Here is a 20,751-nt window from a genome sequence, read left to right as displayed (position 1 = left end):
AGAAGTATTCCTTGTGAGATTGTCGTGTATGAGAGATGTGTTAGACATTCTAGCGGTGGAGTTGGGATCGGAAATGGTGATTCGTGTGTTCTATGGATTTGGAGACCGAGAGTTGTCAAGAGCATATTATTTCATGGTTTCGGACTGTGAAGTCATGGCCGAAGCTAGCTAGATAATAGTATGTATTATCACTCGGTCTTTGTGGGTTTTCGGAGGGTTGTTTATTTATTTGTGGGTAACCAGAGTCGATTTGGGGGTTCATTGGTAGGCCCAACTAGGATGTGTATTCTACACCGAGTCGGATTGGTTGGCTTCACACTGTTATTGTTGAGGGATATGCCATTCGGTTGGCGTTGGACTTGTTTATGTTCTGAATGATCTATGAGTTAATCTTCTATGCTACGAGGAGTTGTGATACATTGGTTATATGCACACATGGTGCGGTTCTATTGGGGGTCTTATGGCAGAATTTGAGCGAGATGAGTATTTGGGTACTGCATGATTGATTGCATATTGGCTATTTTCTTTCAGGTTTTGTGTGGCATTGTGTCATTTGCCTCTCCGTGGTTATTGATTTTGAGCAGGGTGGCTCGAGGTATATAATATGGACTAGCAATTGGATAGGGTCACGCGTTGCAACGGTGTTATGTTAAGGTATGAACCTTGTGTTAGAATCGTGTATGGTTCTATGGTATGTGATGTATTTTTAGCATTTCGTTGTGGCGGTACTTGTTAATATTGCAGGGCAGTTCTCTCAATTGAGTCATTTTCCATGACTGAGTACATTTGAATTATTGCGTATTGGCGCACTGATGGCACGGTTTGTGGCATGTTTGTGGGATAGTTGTGTTTAATAATATATATGGTCATTGGACCTAGAATAGGTACTATCATTTTTGAAATGGTATATTTGGGAGGATAATATTAAAAGTCGTCTTAGAAAGTGATTATGGTTCTGGTTGGGGCGAGAGAGCTCCGTGATTTGTTTATCTGATAAGGGGTTATAAGATTCTGCGTGTTTTTTTTATTATCAATAGTGTACAAAGGTTTTGGGATGAAGTTTGGTTCGATGTGGGGTTTAATACTAGCACTTGGTTGTTTTTGGAGTAGTTACTGTGATCAGGAATAGTGCTACGAGCATGCGAGTTGTGTAATATGTTAGGTGATTATATCTGTGGTTATGCTTATGGCTCGATGCAGCTTGTTCAGACTCAAACAGTGTGTAAATGTAAGATTCGTATCTTGAAAATAAATCCTGAAGGTTGGGAATTGAATTCCAATGTTTTTGGGCTAAGATTAAATTAAAGATTTTAAGTTGTATTGTGTTGTCAGACCTATGTGGAATAGGGTGACATGGGATCACCCCCGGGCGCGTGCGTGGTAATATGGAATAGTGATTTGATGGCTTGGAAACAACTCTTGGCACGTTCGAGGACGAACATATGTTTGTGTGGGGGAGAATGTAACAACCTGGCCGGTCATTTTGAGCATTTCAGCCATGTTCCCCCATTTACTACTCCGTTTGTGCTTTATAGTTGTTGTAAGACTTATCGGGATAGTTAGTTCGGGTCCGGAGAGAATTTAGAGTGAAATGAGATACTTAGTCTCTTAAATGGAAAGCTTAAGTTGGAAAAGTTGACATGATATTGATCTATGTGTAAACGACCTAGGATTCAAATTTTGTTGATTCCAGTAGCTTCGTATGGCGATTTTGGACTTAGGAGTGTGTTTGGAAAATTATTTGGAGGTCCGTAGTGGAATTAGGCTTGAAATGGCGAAATTTGAATTTTTGGGAAATTTGACCGAGGGGTTGACTTTTTGATATCGGGGTCGGAATCCGATTCTAGAAATTGGGATAGGTCTGTAATGTGAAATGTGACTTGCGTGCAAATTTGAGGTCAGTCTGACGTAATTTGATAGGTTTCGGCATCGGTTGTGGAAGTTGAAGTTTCAAAGTTCATAGATTTTGAATTAGGGTATGATTCGTCGTTTCGATGTTGTTTGATATGATTTGAGGCCTCGAGTAGGTCCGTGGTTTGTTTTAGGACTTTTTGGTGTATTTGGTTGAGGTCCCGGGGGCCTCGGGTGAGTTGTGGATTGTTAACGGATCAAATTCGGACTTAAGGAAAATGCTCGAACTGCTGCCTCTGGTGTGACCGCAGCTGCGTGGGTCTTGGCCGCAGGTGCGATGCCACAGGTGCGGCGTGGTTGACGCAGATGCGGGACTGGGATGGCTTGGGCGAACGCAGGTGCGAAGGGTAATGCGCATCTGCGAGCCCGCAGATGCGAGAAGGGCACCGCAGATGTGAGGATTTGGAAGGATGGCTGTATCCGCAAGCGCGCAATATTTCTACAAAAGCGGATGGGCAGGTGCGAGCCCAGGCACCGCAGGTGCGGAAATGGCTGGGCAGTGTTAAAATCGAGGGTTTTCGAGATTTTTCTCATTTTGGATATTTTGGAGCTCAGTTTGGGTGACTTTGGAGAGGAAATTTTCCACTCAACTTGGGGTTAGAGTTCTTGACTCCCTTGTGATTATATTCCATGAATCTATCTTCATTTTTGGCAATTGGTTGATGAATTTAAAGAGGAAATTGGGGGTGTTGGCCTAAAGTTCATAAAACAAATTTTCGAGTTTTGAACATCGATTTGGAGTAGGAATTGAGTGAAATTAATATGGTTTAACTTGTAATTGGATGGGTTGTCGGATTTTGTGATGTTTCGTCGGATTCCAAGACGTGGGGCGATTTTTGGAGTGTAATTTCGGATTTTGTATGAAAATATTAGTATTTTGATATGGAATTAATCCCTATAATTGTAAGGACTCAATAAAATTTATTATGGCTAGATTTGAGCTGTTCAGAAGTTGATACGCGTTTCTAGAGCATTTTGATCTTGCTCGGAATTGGATTCGTCTTGTTCGAGGTAAGTAACTCTTCTAATCTTGGAGCTGAGGGTATGAACCCTGAATATACGTATTATGTGAATTGTTTGGAGGTGACGCACATGCTAGGTGACAGGCGTGTGGGCGTGCACTATGAAAATTGTGACATAATTGTTTCCGTGGAATTTTGTAGTCAAATAATCTAGGCATTTTCTATATAGTTTTATGTGATAAAGAAATTGAGCTGAGTATCATATTAAAAATCATATGAGGCTATGTGCCAGTATTATTGAGACCCACAGAGGTCATATTGTTGTGAATTATTTGTTAAAAAATGAAATTTCATACTCAGTCATATTCACTTCATTGCATATCATATCTCAGTCTCTGTTATTTATTGATACATCATATCATCATTTTTAGGCTATTTTCATAACATTGTGAGCCCATGAGATAGAGATTGATGACTAAGGGAGGCCGAGAGCCTGGCTGTGAGGATATTATTATGTGGATCGGGGCTGCCCACGTGCAGCAAGCCATATTGGCTTTATATATTATTATTATTATTATTATTATTATTATTATTATTATTATTATTATTATTATTATTATTATTATGTGGATCGGGGCTGCCCGCCTGCAGCAGGCCTTATGGGCTTTACTATAGCACGTGACTTGTCAGTGCGGTTTATAGCGCTTGGGATGAAGGAGCCCCTATGGAGTCTGTACACCCTCAGTGAGTGTGGATGATACTATTGAGGGATGGATTTCCCTAGACATGGATTTGTCCGAAGTACTTACTACCTGGATATGGATTTTTCCACAGTGTTGGATTGCTCTTTTTCCTCGGTACTGGATTGTTACAACCCAAATTCGCATACCATAGATCACGCCGTAAGTTAGTCGATGTAAATCCAAGAAGAGATTATCTTTGAGATGATAAGAAGTTAATCCTATTGGTCTTAAACGATACAAGGGTGTATAAGAGTGGTTAACAAGTATTAGAAGTTAAACGAATCAAGGATGTTGTAACCCGTATTTTCGGGTAACACTAGAGGTGATTAACTGTCCCAAGAGGTCTTGTTTTAATGTATTTGAATCATATAATATCCGTATCATAAGTCTTGAAGTCAAGCGAGTTATGAAACAAAAGTCGATAAATGTTGTCGCAACTTAGGTTTATAATTTTACTTAAACATTAGGTCAAATGTTACTGCATTTTTCTCCCAATGTGCTTGGAATTATGGGGTGATCTACCTATCAAATTGAATATCTATGAGTCTAGTTTCAAACGCATTAAACCGTTCGTCGATACGATCTCGGAATAGAGAGATATTCGCGTTTTCGCGAGAGTGTGCCAAGCTGCTCTCTATGGGGCCCACAAAGGCGGTTTAAGACATATGGACATATATAAGATACCTCAACCCCGTTTTAAGTCATTATTTTTCAGTATATTCAGACCTTATAACCCTAAAAACAGTCTCTCAAGGTTCTCTCATGATCCAAGACCCAAACAAAGGGCAAACAACACAAATCAAATGTCGGGAATCCCGTGGCGCTAGTAAGTTTCTTGTTCTTCTTGTTGTTGCTGATTTTTTTATTGTTCCAGCTCGCGTGGGAGGTTGTTTTAAGTGTTTTATGTTCTGTAAATACACCTTCAAGTTTTTAATATCAACCCTAGGTGATTTCAAGTCTTCTAAAGTAATTCTAGTGCCGAAAAATCCGAATTAATTGCTAGTTTCGCTTCCTTGTTCTTGTGGCAGAATTGAAGGGATATTTCATGAAAATTAAGGTCAAATTGGAGTTGTTCTTTCTTTTTAAAGGTAAGGAACCTCTTACTCTATATATATTTAAGATTATCCAAGTTGTGGCTAAGTCGTTGAAGCTAGAACTTGTGAAATATATATCGAAAGGCTTGGTAGTAATGTTGTTAGTTGGTGGACTGTTTTGGAGGCTCAATATGATTATTAATGATGTTGTTTGGGATGTTTGGTGATTGTATTGACTTGTGGGAAGTCATATAAATAGGGGAGGTGCTGTCCGTTTCATCGTAAAATAGGTTGCGGTCGATACATAATAGTTACGACGCTTAAACGATAATGATAGTGTCATTTCTCTTATTGTAGACTAAGGAGTCGTGACATTTGCATAGCTTGAGGTTGGGCAGTATATACAAGGTATGTGAGGCTATCCCCTTCATTCTTTTTCATGACTCCGATTGTACATAATGTAATGAACGAGCTCCCAAAGATACTCTACTCTTAGAAGCTAGCAGTACTTACATTGCTGCCCTTCTTATGAAACAATTGATATTGATGTTACTTCTCTTATTCTTATATTATCAATGTTGTTGGTAGTTCCTGATTCTTATAAGATTCTTGATGAAGAGTTAATCCTAATAACGTGTACGAAGGATACCGACCTTACGTCACTCCGAAAGGTTCAAAATGTGATTCCAATGAGTCCAGCATGCATCATATATATGTATCTATTTTACTCTACCGAGCCGCGCTATAGTCGGCCGGGTATGGCACCTATTGTGCAACCACTGATCAGTTGGGTTTTACCGAGCTCCACGTGGCCGGGTATGATTCTACCGAGCCCTATGATGGCCGGGTACGTTTTACCGAGCCTATTACGGCCGGGTACGATATGATGATGATGATGATGCCCACAAAGGCATATGTTTTAAAAGTTTATGTATATATATATATATATGTATGTATCATGTATTTCATGTCAGTAGCCCTCAGAGGTACCCAGATGTCACAGGTTGTATATTCCCTATCCCTGTTTACATTATTGTTCTTACTTATGCTTTCCTGCCTTACATACTCAGTACTTTATTCGTACTGACGTTCTTTTTATTTGTGGACGCTGCATGTCGTGCTGCAGGTCCTGATAGACGGGTAGACGCAGCTCCCCCATCACAGTAGGCTATCCGGTTCAGCGTTATTGGCAAGATCCTTTCTCCGGACTTGCCGTGGTCTTGGTATGCATTTTTGTTATAGACATTATGGGTATGTCGGGGCCCTGTTCCGGCAATGTTGTAGCACTTATGTTCTTTTAGAGGCTCATAGACAGGTGTCGACTCATGTATGGTTTGGAATGCCTTGTCGGCTGATTTTTGTTGTATAGTCTTTCATGGCACCATGGTAGCTCGTACCTTATATATAGTTTCTTGACAGTCTTGTCGTCCCATGTTACGTATGTTCATGACATTATCTTTCATTGTTGGATGTTCATGATCCATGTCTACCATTTATATTGGTTTTGTCGGCCCTTGAAGATAATAAGGAAGGTTAGATAAAATGTACGTTGGTGCTCGGCAAGTATGGCCCGGGTTCTAGTCATGACCTTCCAGTTGGGTCGTGACAAACTTGGTATCAGAGCAAGTCTGTCCTAGGGGATGTCTATGAGCCGTGTCTAGTAGAGTTTTGATTATGGATGTGTAGCGCGCCACATTTATAATCAGGAGGCTACGTGACATCTAGGGTTGTTACCTTCTTCCTGAATCTAGATCGTGCGTAGAGTTGAGTCGTAGTGTTCATATCTAATATTCACCTTATTTTCTTTCAGCGATGCCTTCGACTAGGAAGCAAGCGATTAGTAAACGGCTTGATACAGCTGTGGGAGAGGGTAACATTCAGGTGCCTCAAGCCAGAGCAGGCCAAAGTGAGGCTCAGAGTGAGATGCCATCTCATACCTCTCCGTCTCCTCCAGAGGATATTAGGAGGCACCCAGTACATCCAGTTCCTCCATCTGGCACTACAGACCACGATATGCGCAGTGCGGTGCAGTTGTTGACTAGCTTGGTAGCTGCTCAGGCTCAGAGGCAGAAATACCGGTGCTGCTGAAAAACCGGTTAGTGCGAGAGTTCGTGATTTTATTAATCTAGACCCTCTAGTGTTTATCGGATCAGACCCCAAGGAGGACCCACAAACATTTATTGATCAGATTCATCGTACATTGCGGGTTATGCATGCTAGTGATACGGAGGCAGTAGAGTTGGCTTCTTATCGGTTACGGGATTTAGCGGTTTTCTGGTATGATAGTTGGGAGAGATCTAGGGGTCCGAACGCTCCTCCAGCCGTGTGGAAGGAATTTTCTGAGGCCTTTCTTCGTCACTACTTGCCAGTTGAGATACGACGAGCTAGAGCTGATAAGTTCTTGAACCTTCGACAGGGTAATATGAGTGTACGAGAGTATAGTATACAGTTTGATTCTTTAGCAAGGTATGCTCCCCATATGGTGTCAGAGATGAGTGATAGGGTGCATCTGTTCGTGAACGGGTTGGGACCACATCTGATAAATGAGTGCACAACAGCCTCCTTGGTAGAGGGCATGGATATTTCCCGTATTCAGGCTTATGCCCAGACCCTAGAGGATCGTAAGCGCCAGCAAAGGGCAGATAGGGAGCAGGATAGGGGCCAGCATAAGAGGGCGAGATTTGCAGGGTATTCTGATGAGTTCAGAGGCAGTATCAGGCCCCAATCTTCGAGGAGTTCGGCGCCACCTGTAGCTAGTGCTCCTCCACAGTTTCAGAGGCCTCGGTATGATCGATTTACCTATTCTGGTTCAGGTCAGAGTTCGAGGGCATCAGGCTCACAATTTCATAGAGATACTAGTCAGACGAGACCCCCAACACCTCGTTGTGATCAGTGCGGCAAGGCCCACTTTGGACTGTGCCGTCGAGGTTCCGATGCGTGCTATTCTTGCGGACAGCGTGGCCATATGATGCGGGATTGTCCTAACAGAGGAGGTGGTGGTATGGCTCAACCGACTGGATCTGTGTCTGGTTCTTCCTCATCAGTTCGACCTCCAGCATAAGGTTTTCAACAGTCGACAGGTAGTGGTAGAGATAGAGGTTTAGTGCCGAGTTCGAGTGGTGCTCAAAATCCAACCTATGCTCTAGTAGGTCGACAAGATCTCGAGTCATCTCCGGATGTTGTTACAGGTATATTGTTTGTGTTTTCTTATGATGTATATGCGCTAATTGATCCAGGATCTACCTTATCATATGTTACACCCTTTGTGGCTAATAAGTTTGGCATTGAACCTGAATTGATAAGTAAACCACTTGCGGTATCCACTCCGATAGGAGATTCTGTAATTGCTAGAAAGGTATATAAAGGTTGCACTGTGATGATTTGTAGTCGTCAAACCTCGGCAAATTTATTTGAGTTAGAAATGGTTGATTTCGATGTGATAATGGGAATGGACTGGTTGGCCTCATGCTATGCAAATGTTGACTGTCGTACGAAGATGGTTAGGTTTCAGTTTCCTTGTGAACCCGCCATTGAATGGAAGGGGAACATTGCTACGCCGAAAGGTAGGTTTATTTCCTATCTTAAGGTAAGGAAGATGATCTCAAAAGGTTACATTTATCATCTTGTTCACGTTAGGGATGCGGAGGCGAAGCCGCCTACTCTACAATCAATCCCCGTGGTCAATGAATTTCCAGATATTTTCCCAGATGAACTCCCAGGCCTTCCTCCTGAAAGGGAGATTGTGTTTAGCATTGATGCGTTGCCTGACACTTAACCGATCTCTATCCCTCCATACAGGATGGCCCCGGCAGAGTTGCGAGAGTTGAAGGCGCAGTTGAAGGACTTGCTGGATAAGGGTTTCATTAGGCCTAGCACTTCACCTTGGGGTGCACCAGTCTTGTTCGTGCGGAAGAAAGATGGGTCGTTAAGGATGTGTATCGATTATCGACAGTTGAATAAGTTTACAATAAAGAACAAGTATCCACTTCTAAGGATTGATGACCTGTTTGACCAACTCCAGGGTGCTAAGTATTTCTCCAAGATTGACTTGCGTTCAGGGTATCATCAGGTAATGGTTAAGGAGAAGGATATTCCAAAGACGGCCTTTCGGACAAGATATGGGCACTTTGAGTTCTTGGTGATGTCGTTCGGGCTAACAAATGCCCCAGCAGCTTTTATGGATCTCATGAATAGTGTATTCAGGCCCTATCTTGATGTGTTCATGATCGTATTCATTGATGACATTCTGGTGTATTCTCGTTCGGAGGCGGAATATGCGGGCCACTTGCGGATAGTATTACAGACCCTTCAGGATCATAAGTTATATGCTAAGCTCTCTAAATGTGAATTCTGGCTGAACTCAGTAGCATTCCTTGGCCATGTGATATCTGATGAGGGTATTAGTGTTGACACTCAGAAGATCAATGCAATGAACAATTGGCCGAGACCTACAACACCGTCAGAAGTCCGCAGCTTCTTGGGGCTAGCAGGATATTATAGGCGGTTTGTAGAAGGGTTTTCCTCTATATCAGCACCATTGACTAAGTTAACACAGAAAGCTACCAAGTTCCAGTGGTCTGATGCTTGTGAACATAGTTTTCAGGAGCTAAAGAATCGATTGACATCTGCACCAGTGCTCACTCTCCCAGAAGGAACAGAAGGTTATGTGGTATATTGTGATGCCTCAGGTATAGGTTTGGGGTGCGTATTGATGCAACATGGGAAGGTGATTGCTTATGCATCAAGACAATTGAAGAAGCATGAAAAGAATTACCCGACTCATGATTTGGAATTGGCTGCAGTAATATATGCTTTGAAGATATGGCGGCACTACTTATACGGCGTCCATGTTGATATCTACACAGATCACAAGAGTTTACAATACATCTTCAAGCAGAAGGAGTTGAATTTGAGGCAGCGTAGGTGGCTTGAATTACTGAAAGACTATGACGTCGAGATATTGTACCATCCCGGTAAAGCCAATGTTGTGGCAGACGCTCTCAGCCGTAAGTCAATGGGAAGCTTAATACATATTGAGGCAGGTAGACAAGGGTTGACCAAAGAGCTTCACCAGCTGGCCAATATGAGAATCAGATTGTTGGACTCTGATGACGGAGGTGTTACTGTACAGAATACAGCAGAATCATCTTTGGTAGCCGAGGTAAAAGCACGGCAATATGAAGATCCTACCTTAGTAAGATTGAGAGAGGGAATTCAGCAGTGTAAGATTACAGCTTTCAAGATCGGAGGAGATGGGACACTGAGATACCAGGGCCGATTATGTGTGCCTAGTGTGGCAGGGTTGCGAGAGAAGATTATGATTGAGATTCATCAGTCCTGATATTCTATCCATCCTGGCTCGACAAAGATGTATCATGACGTTAAGGAGCAGTATTGGTGGGATAACATGAAGAAGTCTATTGCAGAATTTGTAGCCCAGTGTCCTAATTGTCAACAAGTAAAGATCGAGCATCAGAAACCCAGTGGATTGATTCAGAATATAGAGATTCCGACCTGGAAATGGGAGGTGATTAATATGGACTTCATTATTGGATTACCTCGCTCTTATCATAAGTTTGACTCCATCTGGGTGATAGTTGATCGACTTACAAAATCTGCCCATTTTCTACCAGTTAAGAAAACTTACATGGCTGAAGATTATGCGAAGTTGTATATCAAGGAGATTGTTAGGCTTCATGGTGTGCCGGTATCTATTATATCAGACCGAGGAGCTCAATTTACGGCTAACTTTTGGAGGTCTTTTCAGAAGGGTTTAGGCACACAAGTAAATATCAGCACTGCATTACATCCGCAGACTGACGGACAAGCTAAACGTACCATCCAGATGCTTGAAGATATGCTACGAGCATGTGTTCTAGATTTCAAGGGGAATTGGGATGACCATCTGGCACTTATAGAATATGCCTACAATAATAGCTACCATTCCAGTATTAAAATGGCCCCGTATGAGGCACTGTACGGGAGGAAATGTAGATCACCAGTTGGATAGTTCGAAGTTAGTGAGACAGAATTATATGGGCCAGATTTGATTCACCAAGCCATTGAAAAGGTGAAAGTGATACAAGAGCGACTGAGGACGGCACAAAGCAGGCAAAAGTCTTATTCCGATGTCCGACGTCGTGATCTGGAATTTGAGGTTAGTGATTGGGTTTTCCTGAAGATCTCGCCGATGAAGGGTGTTATGTATTTTGGGAAGAAGGGTAAGTTGAGTCCGCGGTATATTGGGCCGTACAAAATTCTTCGACAAATTGGACAGGTTGCTTACGAGTTAGAATTGCCATCTGAATTGGAATTTGTCCACCCGGTATTCCATGTATCTATGTTGAGGAAATGTATTGGAGACCCTTCTCGGGTCGTCCCTATCAAAGATGTACAAGTTACAAAGGATCTATCATATGATGAAGTGCCAGTGGCTATATTAGATCGACAAGTCCGCAAGCTGAGAACAAAGGATGTAGCTTCCGTGAAAGTATTATGGAGGAACAAGAATATAGAAGAAATGACATGGGAAGCAGAAGAGGAGATGAAGTCTAAATACCCTTACCTATTCCAGAGTGAAGATAACGAGGATGCCGGGGGAAAGAAGGACGCATTATAAGGTGAAACGGCTCTATGAGGTAAGCAATAGCTTGTGAATACTCTTTTTTTTAATACAAAATGGTAATATGCAGATAATGTACATATCCATAATGCTTTGTATAGTCTTGTAAGGCCATAGGTTAGGTTTAACTGCTTGCAAGTTTGGCTAGTGTCCATTTTATAGGGGAAACTCAGCCGGAAATCTCCGTCGGAATCCACAATGAGTTAGACACCCCATAAACCCTTACATTCGAGGACGAATGTTCCTAAGGGGGAGAGGGTGTTACAACCCAAATTCGCATACCATAGATCACGCCGTAAGTTAGTCGACGTAAATCCAAGAAGAGATTATCTTTGAGATGATAAGAAGTTAATCCTATTGGTCTTAAACGATACAAGGGTGTATAAGAGTGGTTAACAAGTATTAGAAGTTAAACGAATCAAGGATGTTGTAACCCGTATTTTCGGGTAACACTAGAGGTGATTAACTGTCCCAAGAGGTCTTGTTTTAATGTATTTGAATCATATAATATCCGTATCATAAGTCTTGAAGTCAAGCGAGTTATGAAACAAAAGTCGATAAAAGTTGTCGCAACTTAGGTTTATAATTTTACTTAAACTTTAGGTCAAATGTTACTGCATTTTTCTCCCAATGTGCTTGGAATTATGGGGTGATCTACCTATCAAATTGAATATCTATGAGTCTAGTTTCCAACTCATTAAACCATTTGTCGATACGATTTCGGAATAGAGAGATATTCACGTTTTCGCGAGAGTGTGCCAAGCTGCTCTCTATGGGGCCCACAAAGGCGGTTTAAGACATATGGACATATATAAGATACCTCAACCCCATTTTAAGTCATTATTTTTCAGTATATTCAGACCTTATAACCCTAAAAACAGTCTCTCAAGGTTCTCTCATGATCCAAGACCCTAACAAAGGGCAAACAACACAAATCAAATGTTGGGAATCCCGTGGCGCTAGTAAGTTTCTTGTTCTTCTTGTTGTTGCAGATTTTTGTATTGTTCCAGCTCGTGTGGGAGGTTGTTTTAAGTGTTTTATGTTCTGTAAATACACCTTCAAGTTTTTAATATCAACCCTAGGTGATTTCAAGTCTTCTAAAGTAATTCTAGTGCCGAAAAATCCAAATTAATTGCTAGTTTCGCTTCCTTGTTCTTGTGGCAGAATTGATGGGATATTTCGTGAAAATTAAGGTCAAATTGGAGTTGTTCTTTCTTTTTAAAGGTAAGGAACCTCTTACTCTATATATATTTAAGATTATCCAAGTTGTGGCTAAGTCGTTTAAGCTAGAACTTGTGAAATATATATCGAAAGGCTTGGTAGTAATGTTGTTAGTTGGTGGACTGTTTTGGAGGCTCAATATGATTATTAATGATGTTGTTTGGGATGTTTGGTGATTGTATTGACTTGTGGGAAGTCATATAAATAGGGGAGGTGCTGTCCGTTTCATCGTAAAATAGGTTGTGGTCGATACATAATAGTTACGACGCTTAAACGATAATGATAGTGTCATTTCTCTTATTGTAGACTAAGGAGTCGTGACATTTGCATAGCTTGAGGTTGGGCAGTATATACAAGGTATGTGAGGCTATCCCCTTCATTCTTTTTCATGACTCCGATTGTACATAATGTAATGAACGAGCTCCCAAAGATACTCTACTCTTAGAAGCTAGCAGTACTTACATTGCTGCCCTTCTTATGAAATGATTGATATTGATGTTACTTCTCTTATTCTTATATTATCAATGTTGTTGGTAGTTCCTGATTCTTATAAGATTCTTGATGAAGAGTTAATCCTAATAACGTGTACGAAGGATACCGACCTTACGTCACTCCGAAAGGTTCAAAATGTGATTCCAATGAGTCCAGCATGCATCATATATATGTATCTATTTTACTCTACCGAGCCGCGCTATAGTCGGCCGGGTATGGCACCTATTGTGCAACCACTGATCAGTTGGGTTTTACCGAGCTCCACGTGGCCGGGTATGATTCTACCGAGCCCTATGATGGCCGGGTACGTTTTACCGAGCCTATTACGGCCGGGTACGATATGATGATGATGATGATGCCCACAAAGGCATATGTTTTAAAAGTTTATGTATATATATATGTATGTATCATGTATTTCATGTCAGTAGCCCTCAGAGGTACCCAGATGTCACAGGTTGTATATTCCCTATCCCTGTTTACATTATTGTTCTTACTTATGCTTTCCTGCCTTACATACTCAGTACTTTATTCGTACTGACGTCCTTTTTATTTGTGGACGCTGCATGTCGTGCTGCAGGTCCTGATAGACGGGTAGACGCAGCTCCCCCATCACAGTAGGCTATCCGGTTCAGCGGTTATTGGCGAGATCCCTTCTCCGGACTTGCCGTGGTCTTGGTATGCATTTTTGTTATAGACATTATGGGTATGTCGGGGCCCTGTTCCGGAAATGTTGTAGCACTTATGTTCTTTTAGAGGCTCATAGACAGGTGTCGACTCATGTATGGTTTGGAATGCCTTGTCGGCTGATTTTTGTTGTATAGTCTTTCATGGCACCATGGTAGCTCGTACCTTATATATAGTTTCTTGACAGTCTTGTCGTCCCATGTTACGTATGTTCATGACATTATCTTTCATTGTTGGATGTTCATGATCCATGTCTACCATTTATATTGGTCTTGTCGGCCCTTAAAGATAATAAGGAAGGTTAGATAAAATGTACGTTGGTGCTCGGCAAGTATGGCCCGGGTTCTAGTCATGACCTTCCAGTTGGGTCGTGACAAACTTGGTATCAGAGCAAGTCTGTCCTAGGGGATGTCTATGAGCCGTGTCTAGTAGAGTTTTGATTATGGATGTGTAGCGCGCCACATTTATAATCAGGAGGCTACGTGACATCTAGGGTTGTTACCTTCTTCCTAAATCTACATCGTGCGTAGAGTTGAGTCGTAGTGTTCATATCTAATATTCACCTTATTTTCTTTCAGCGATGCCTTCGACTAGGAAGCAAGCGATTAGTAAACGGCTTGATACAGCTGTGGGAGAGGGTAAGATTCAGGTGCCTCTAGCCAGAGCAGGCCAAAGTGAGGCTCAGAGTGAGATGCCATCTCATACCTCTCCGTCTCCTCCAGAGGATATTAGGAGGCACCCAGTACATCCAGTTCCTCCATCTGGCACTACAGACCACGATATGCGCAGTGCGGTGCAGTTGTTGACTAGCTTGGTAGCTGCTCAGGCTCAGAGGCAGAAATACCGGTGCTGCTGATAAACCAGTTAGTGCGAGAGTTCGTAATTTTATTAATCTAGACCCTCCAGTGTTTATCGGATCAGACCCCAAGGAGGACCCACAAACATTTATTGATCAAGTTCATCGTACATTGCGGGTTATGCATGCTAGTGATACGGAGGCAGTAGAGTTGGCTTCTTATCGGTTACGGTATTTAGCAGTTTTCTGGTATGATAGTTGGGAGAGATCTAGGGGTCCGAATGCTCCTCCAGCCGTGTGGAAGGAATTTTCTGAGGCCTTTCTTCGTCACTACTTGCCAGTTGAGATACGACGAGCTAGAGCTGATAAGTTCTTGAGCATTCGACAGGGTAATATGAATGTACGAGAGTATAGTATACAGTTTGATTCTTTAGCAAGGTATGCTCCCCATATGGTGTCCGAGATGAGTGATAGGGTGCATCTGTTCGTGAACAGGTTGGGACCACATCTGATAAATGAGTGCACAACAGCCTCCTTGGTAGAGGGCATGGATATTTCCCGTATTCAGGCTTATGCCCAGACCCTAGAGGATCGTAAGCGCCAGCAAAGGGCAGATAGGGAGCAGGATAGGGGCCAGCATAAGAGGGCGAGATTTGCAGGGTATTCTGATGAGTTCAGAGGCAGTATCAGGCCCCAATCTTCGAGGAGTTCGGCGCCACCTGTAGCTAGTGCTCCTCCACAGTTTCAGAGGCCTCGGTATGATCGATTTACCTATTCTGGTTCAGGTCAGAGTTCGAGGGCATCAGGCTCACAATTTCATAGAGATACTAGTCAGACGAGACCCCCAACACCTCGTTGTGATCAGTGCGGCAAGGCCTACTTTGGACTGTGGCGTCGAGGTTCCGATGCATGCTATTCTTGCGGACAGCGTGGCCATATGATGCGGGATTGTCTTAACAGAGAAGGTGGTGGTATGGCTCAACCGATTGGATCTATGTCTGGTTCTTCCTCATCAGTTCGACCTCCAGCACAAGGTTTTCAACAGTCGACAGGTCGTGGTAGAGATAGAGGTTCAGTGTCGAGTTCGAGTGGTGCTCAAAATCGAACCTATGCTCTAGTAGGTCGACAAGATCTCGAGTCGTCTCCGGATGTTGTTACAGGTATATTGTTTGTGTTTTCTTATGATGTATATGCGCTAATTGATCCAGGATCTACCTTATCATATGTTACACCCTTTGTGGCTAATAAGTTTGGCATTGAACTTGAATTGATAAGTAAACCACTTGCGGTATCCACTCCGATAGGAGATTCTGTAATTGCTAGAAGGGTATATAATGGTTGCATTGTGATGATTTGTAGTCGTCAAACCTCGGCAAATTTATTTGAGTTAGAAATGGTTGATTTCGATGTGATAATGGGAATGGACTGGTTGGCCTCATGCTATGCAAATGTTGACTGTCGTACGAAGATGGTTAGGTTTCAATTTCCGGGTGAACCTGCCATTGAATGGAAGGGGAACATTGCTATGCCGAAAGGTAGGTTTATTTCCTATCTTAAGGTAAGGAAGATGATCTCAAAAGGTTACATTTATCATCTTGTTCACGTTAGGGATGCGGAGGCGAAGCCGCCTACTCTACAATCAATCCCCGTGGTCAATGAATTTCCAGATATTTTCCCAGATGAACTCCCAGGCCTTCCTCCTGAAAGGGAGATTGAGTTTAGCATTGATGTGTTTCCTGACACTCAACCGATCTCTATCCCTCCATACAGGATGGCCCCGGCAGAGTTGCGAGAGTTGAAGGCGCAGTTGAAGGACTTGCTGGATAAGGGTTTCATTAGGCCTAGCACTTCACCTTGGGGTGCACCAGTCTTGTTCGTGCGGAAGAAAGATGGGTCGTTAAGGATGTGTATCGATTATCGACAGTTGAATAAGTTTACAATAAAGAACAAGTATCCACTTCTAAGGATTGATGACCTGTTTGACCAACTCCAGGGTGCCAAGTATTTCTCCAAGATTGACTTGCGTTCAGGGTATCATTAGGTAAGGGTTAAGGAGAAGGATATTCCAAAGACGGCCTTTCGGACAAGATATGGGCACTTTGAGTTCTTGGTGATGTCGTTCGGGCTAACAAATGCCCCAGCAGCTTTTATGGATCTCATGAATAGTGTATTCAGGCCCTATCTTGATGTGTTCGTGATCGTATTCATTGATTACATTCTGGTGTATTCTCGTTCGGAGGCGGAACATGCGGGCCACTTGCGGATAGTATTACAGACCCTTCAGGATCATAAGTTATATGTTAAGCTCTCTAAATGTGAATTCTGGCTAAACTCAGTAGCATTCCTTGGCCATGTGATATCTGATGAGGGTATTAGTGTCGACACTCAGAAGATCAATGCAGTGAAGAATTGGCTGAGACCTACAACACCGTCAGAAATCCGCAGCTTCTTGGGGCGAGCAGGATATTATAGGCGGTTTGTAGAAGGGTTTTCCTCTATATCAGCAACATTGACTAAGTTAACACAGAAAGCTACCAAGTTCCAGTGGTCTGATGCTTGTGAACATAGTTTTCAGGAGCTAAAGAATCGATTGACATCTGCACCAGTGCTCACTCTCCCAGAAGGAACAGAAGGTTATGTGGTATATTGTGATGCCTCAGGTATAGGTTTGGGGTGCGTATTGATACAACATGGGAAGGTGATTGCTTATGCATCAAGACAATTGAAGAAGCATCAAAAGAATTACCCGACTCATGATTTGGAATTGGCTGCAGTAATATATGCTTTGAAGATATGGCGGCACTACTTATACGGCGTCCATGTTGATATCTACACAGATCACAAGAGTTTTCAATACATCTTCAAGCAAAAGGAGTTGAATTTGAGGCAGCGTAGGTGGCTTGAATTACTGAAAGACTATGACGTCGAGATATTGTACCATCCCGGTAAAGCCAATGTTGTGGCAGACACTCTCAGCCGTAAGTCAATGGGAAGCTTAATACATATTGAGGCAGGTAGACAAGGGTTGACCAAAGAGCTTCACTAGCTGGCCAATATGAGAACCAGATTGTTGGACTCTGATGACGGAGGTGTTACTGTACAGAATACAGCAGAATCATCTTTGATAGCCGAGGTAAAAGCACGGCAATATGAAGATCCTACCTTAGTAAGATTGAGAGAGGTAATTCAGCAGTGTAAGATTACAGCTTTCAAGATCGGAGGAGATGGGACACTGAGATACCAGGGCCAATTATGCGTGCCTAGTGTGGCAGGGTTGCGAGAGAAGATTATGATTGAGATTCATCAGTCCTGATATTCTATCCATCCTGGCTCGACAAAGATGTATCATGACGTTAAGGAGCAGTATTGGTGGGATAACATGAAGAAGTCTATTGCAGAATTTGTAGCCCAGTGTCCTAATTGTCAACAAGTAAAGATCGAGCATCAGAAACCCAGTGGATTGATTCAGAATATAGAGATTCCGACCTGGAAATGGGAGGTGATTAATATGGACTTCATTATTGGATTACCTCGCTCTTATCATAAGTTTGACTCCATCTGGGTGATAGTTGATCGACTTACAAAATCTGCCCATTTTCTACCAGTTAAGACAACTTACACGGCTGAAGATTATGCGAAGTTGTATATCAAGGAGATTGTTAGGCTTCATGGTGTGCCGGTATCTATTATATCAGACCGAGGAGCTCAATTTACGGCTAACTTTTGGAGGTCTTTTCAGAAGGGTTTAGGCACACAAGTAAATATCTGCACTGCATTCCATCCGCAGACTGACGGACAAGCTGAACGTACCATCCAGATGCTTGAAGATATGCTACGAGCATGTGTTCTAGATTTCAAGGGGAATTGGGATGACCATCTGGCACTTATAGAATTTGCCTACAATAATAGCTACCATTCCAGTATTAAAATGGCCCCGTATGAGGCACTGTACGGGAGGAGATGTAGATCACCAGTTGGATGGTTCGAAGTCGGTGAGACAGAATTATATGGGCCAGATTTGATTCACCAAGCCATTGAGAAGGTGAAAGTGATACAAGAGCGACTGAGGACGGCACAAAGCAGGCAAAAGTCTTATTCCGATGTCCGACGTCGTGATCTGGAATTTGAGGTTGGTGATTGGGTTTTCCTGAAGATCTCGCCGATGAAGGGTGTTATGCGTTTTGGGAAGAAGGGTAAGTTGAGTCCGCGGTATATTGGGCCGTACAAAATTCTTCGACGAATTGGACAGGTTGCTTACGAGTTAGAATTGCCATCTGAATTGGAATTTGTCCACCCGGTATTCCATGTATCTATGTTGAGAAAATGTATTGGAGACCCTTCTCGGATCGTCCCTATCAAACATGTACAAGTTACAAAGGATCTATCATATGATGAAGTGCCAGTGGCTATATTAGATCGACAAGTCCGCAAGCTGAGAACAAAGGATGTAGCTTCCGTGAAAGTATTATGGAGGAACAAGAATATAGAAGAAATGACATGGGAAGCAGAAGAGGAGATGAAGTCTAAATACCCTTACCTATTCCAGAGTGAAGATAACGAGGATGCCGGGGGAAAGAAGGACGCATTATAAGGTGAAACGGCTCTATGAGGTAAGCAATAGCTTGTGAATACTCTTTTTTTTAATACAAAATGGTAATATGCAGATAATGTACATATCCATAATGCTTTGTATAGTCTTGTAAGGCCATAGGTTAGGTTTAACTGCTTGCAAGTTTGGCTAGTGTCCATTTTATAGGGGAAACTCAGCCGGAAATCTCCGTCGGAATCCACAATGAGTTAGACACCCCATAAACCCTTACATTCGAGGACGAATGTTCCTAAGGGGGAGAGGGTGTTACAACCCAAATTCGCATACCATAGATCACGCCGTAAGTTAGTCGACGTAAATCCAAGAAGAGATTATCTTTGAGATGATAAGAAGTTAATCCTATTGGTCTTAAACGATACAAGGGTGTATAAGAGTGGTTAACAAGTATTAGAAGTTAAACGAATCAAGGATGTTGTAACCCGTATTTTCGGGTAACACTAGAGGTGATTAACTGTCCCAAGAGGTCTTGTTTTAATGTATTTGAATCATATAATATCCGTATCATAAGTCTTGAAGTCAAGCGAGTTATGAAACAAAAGTCGATAAAAGTTGTCGCAACTTAGGTTTATAATTTTACTTAAACTTTAGGTCAAATGTTACTGCATTTTTCTCCCAATGTGCTTGGAATTATGGGGTGATCTACCTATCAAATTGAATATCTATGAGTCTAGTTTCCAACTCATTAAACCGTTCGTCGATACGATCTCGGAATAGAGAGATATTCGCGTTTTTGCGAGTGTGCGCCAAGCTGCTCTCTATGGGGCCCACAAAGGCGGTTTAAGACATATGGACATATATAAGATACCTCAACCCCGTTTTAAGTCATTATTTTTCAGTATATTCTGACCTTATAACCCTAAAAATAGTCTCTCAAGGTTCTCTCATGATCCATGACCCAAACAAAGGGCAAACAACACAAATCAAATGTTGGGAATCCCGTGGCGCTAGTAAGTTTCTTGTTCTTCTTGTTGTTGCTAATTTTTGTATTGTTCTAGCTCGTGTGGGAGGTTGTTTTAAGTGTTTTATGTTCTGTAAATACACCTTCAAGTTTTTAATATCAACCCTAGGTGATTTCAAGTCTTCTAAAGTAATTCTAGTGCCGAAAAATCCGAATTAATTGCTAGTTTTGCTTCCTTGTTCTTGTGGAACAATTGAAGGGATATTTCGTGAAAATTAAGGTCAAATTGGAGTTGTTCTTTCTTTTTAAAGGTAAGGAACCTCTTACTCTATATATATTTAAGATTATCCAAGTTGTGGCTAAGTCGTTGAAGCTAGAACTTGTGAAATATATATCGAAAGACTTGGTAGTAATGTTGTTAGTTGGTGGACTGTTTTGGAGGCTCAATATGATTATTAATGATGTTGTTTGGGATGTTTGGTGATTGTATTGACTTGTGGGAAGTCATATAAATAGGGGAGGTGCTGTCCGTTTCATCGTAAAATAGGTTGCGGTCGATACATAATAGTTACGACGCTTAAATGATAATGATAGTGTCATTTCTCTTATTGTAGACTAAGGAGTCGTGACATTTGCATAGCTTGAGGTTGGGCAGTATATACAAGGTATGTGAGGCTATCCCCTTCATTCTTTTTCATGACTCCGATTGTACATAATGTAATGAACGAGCTCCCAAAGATACTCTACTCTTAGAAGCTAGCAGTACTTACATTGCTGCC

Source organism: Nicotiana tomentosiformis, chromosome 1 (genome assembly GCF_000390325.3).
Source record: "Nicotiana tomentosiformis chromosome 1, ASM39032v3, whole genome shotgun sequence".
In the NCBI taxonomy this organism is placed as follows: Eukaryota; Viridiplantae; Streptophyta; class Magnoliopsida; order Solanales; family Solanaceae; genus Nicotiana; species Nicotiana tomentosiformis.
This window is presented reverse-complemented; position numbering follows the sequence as displayed.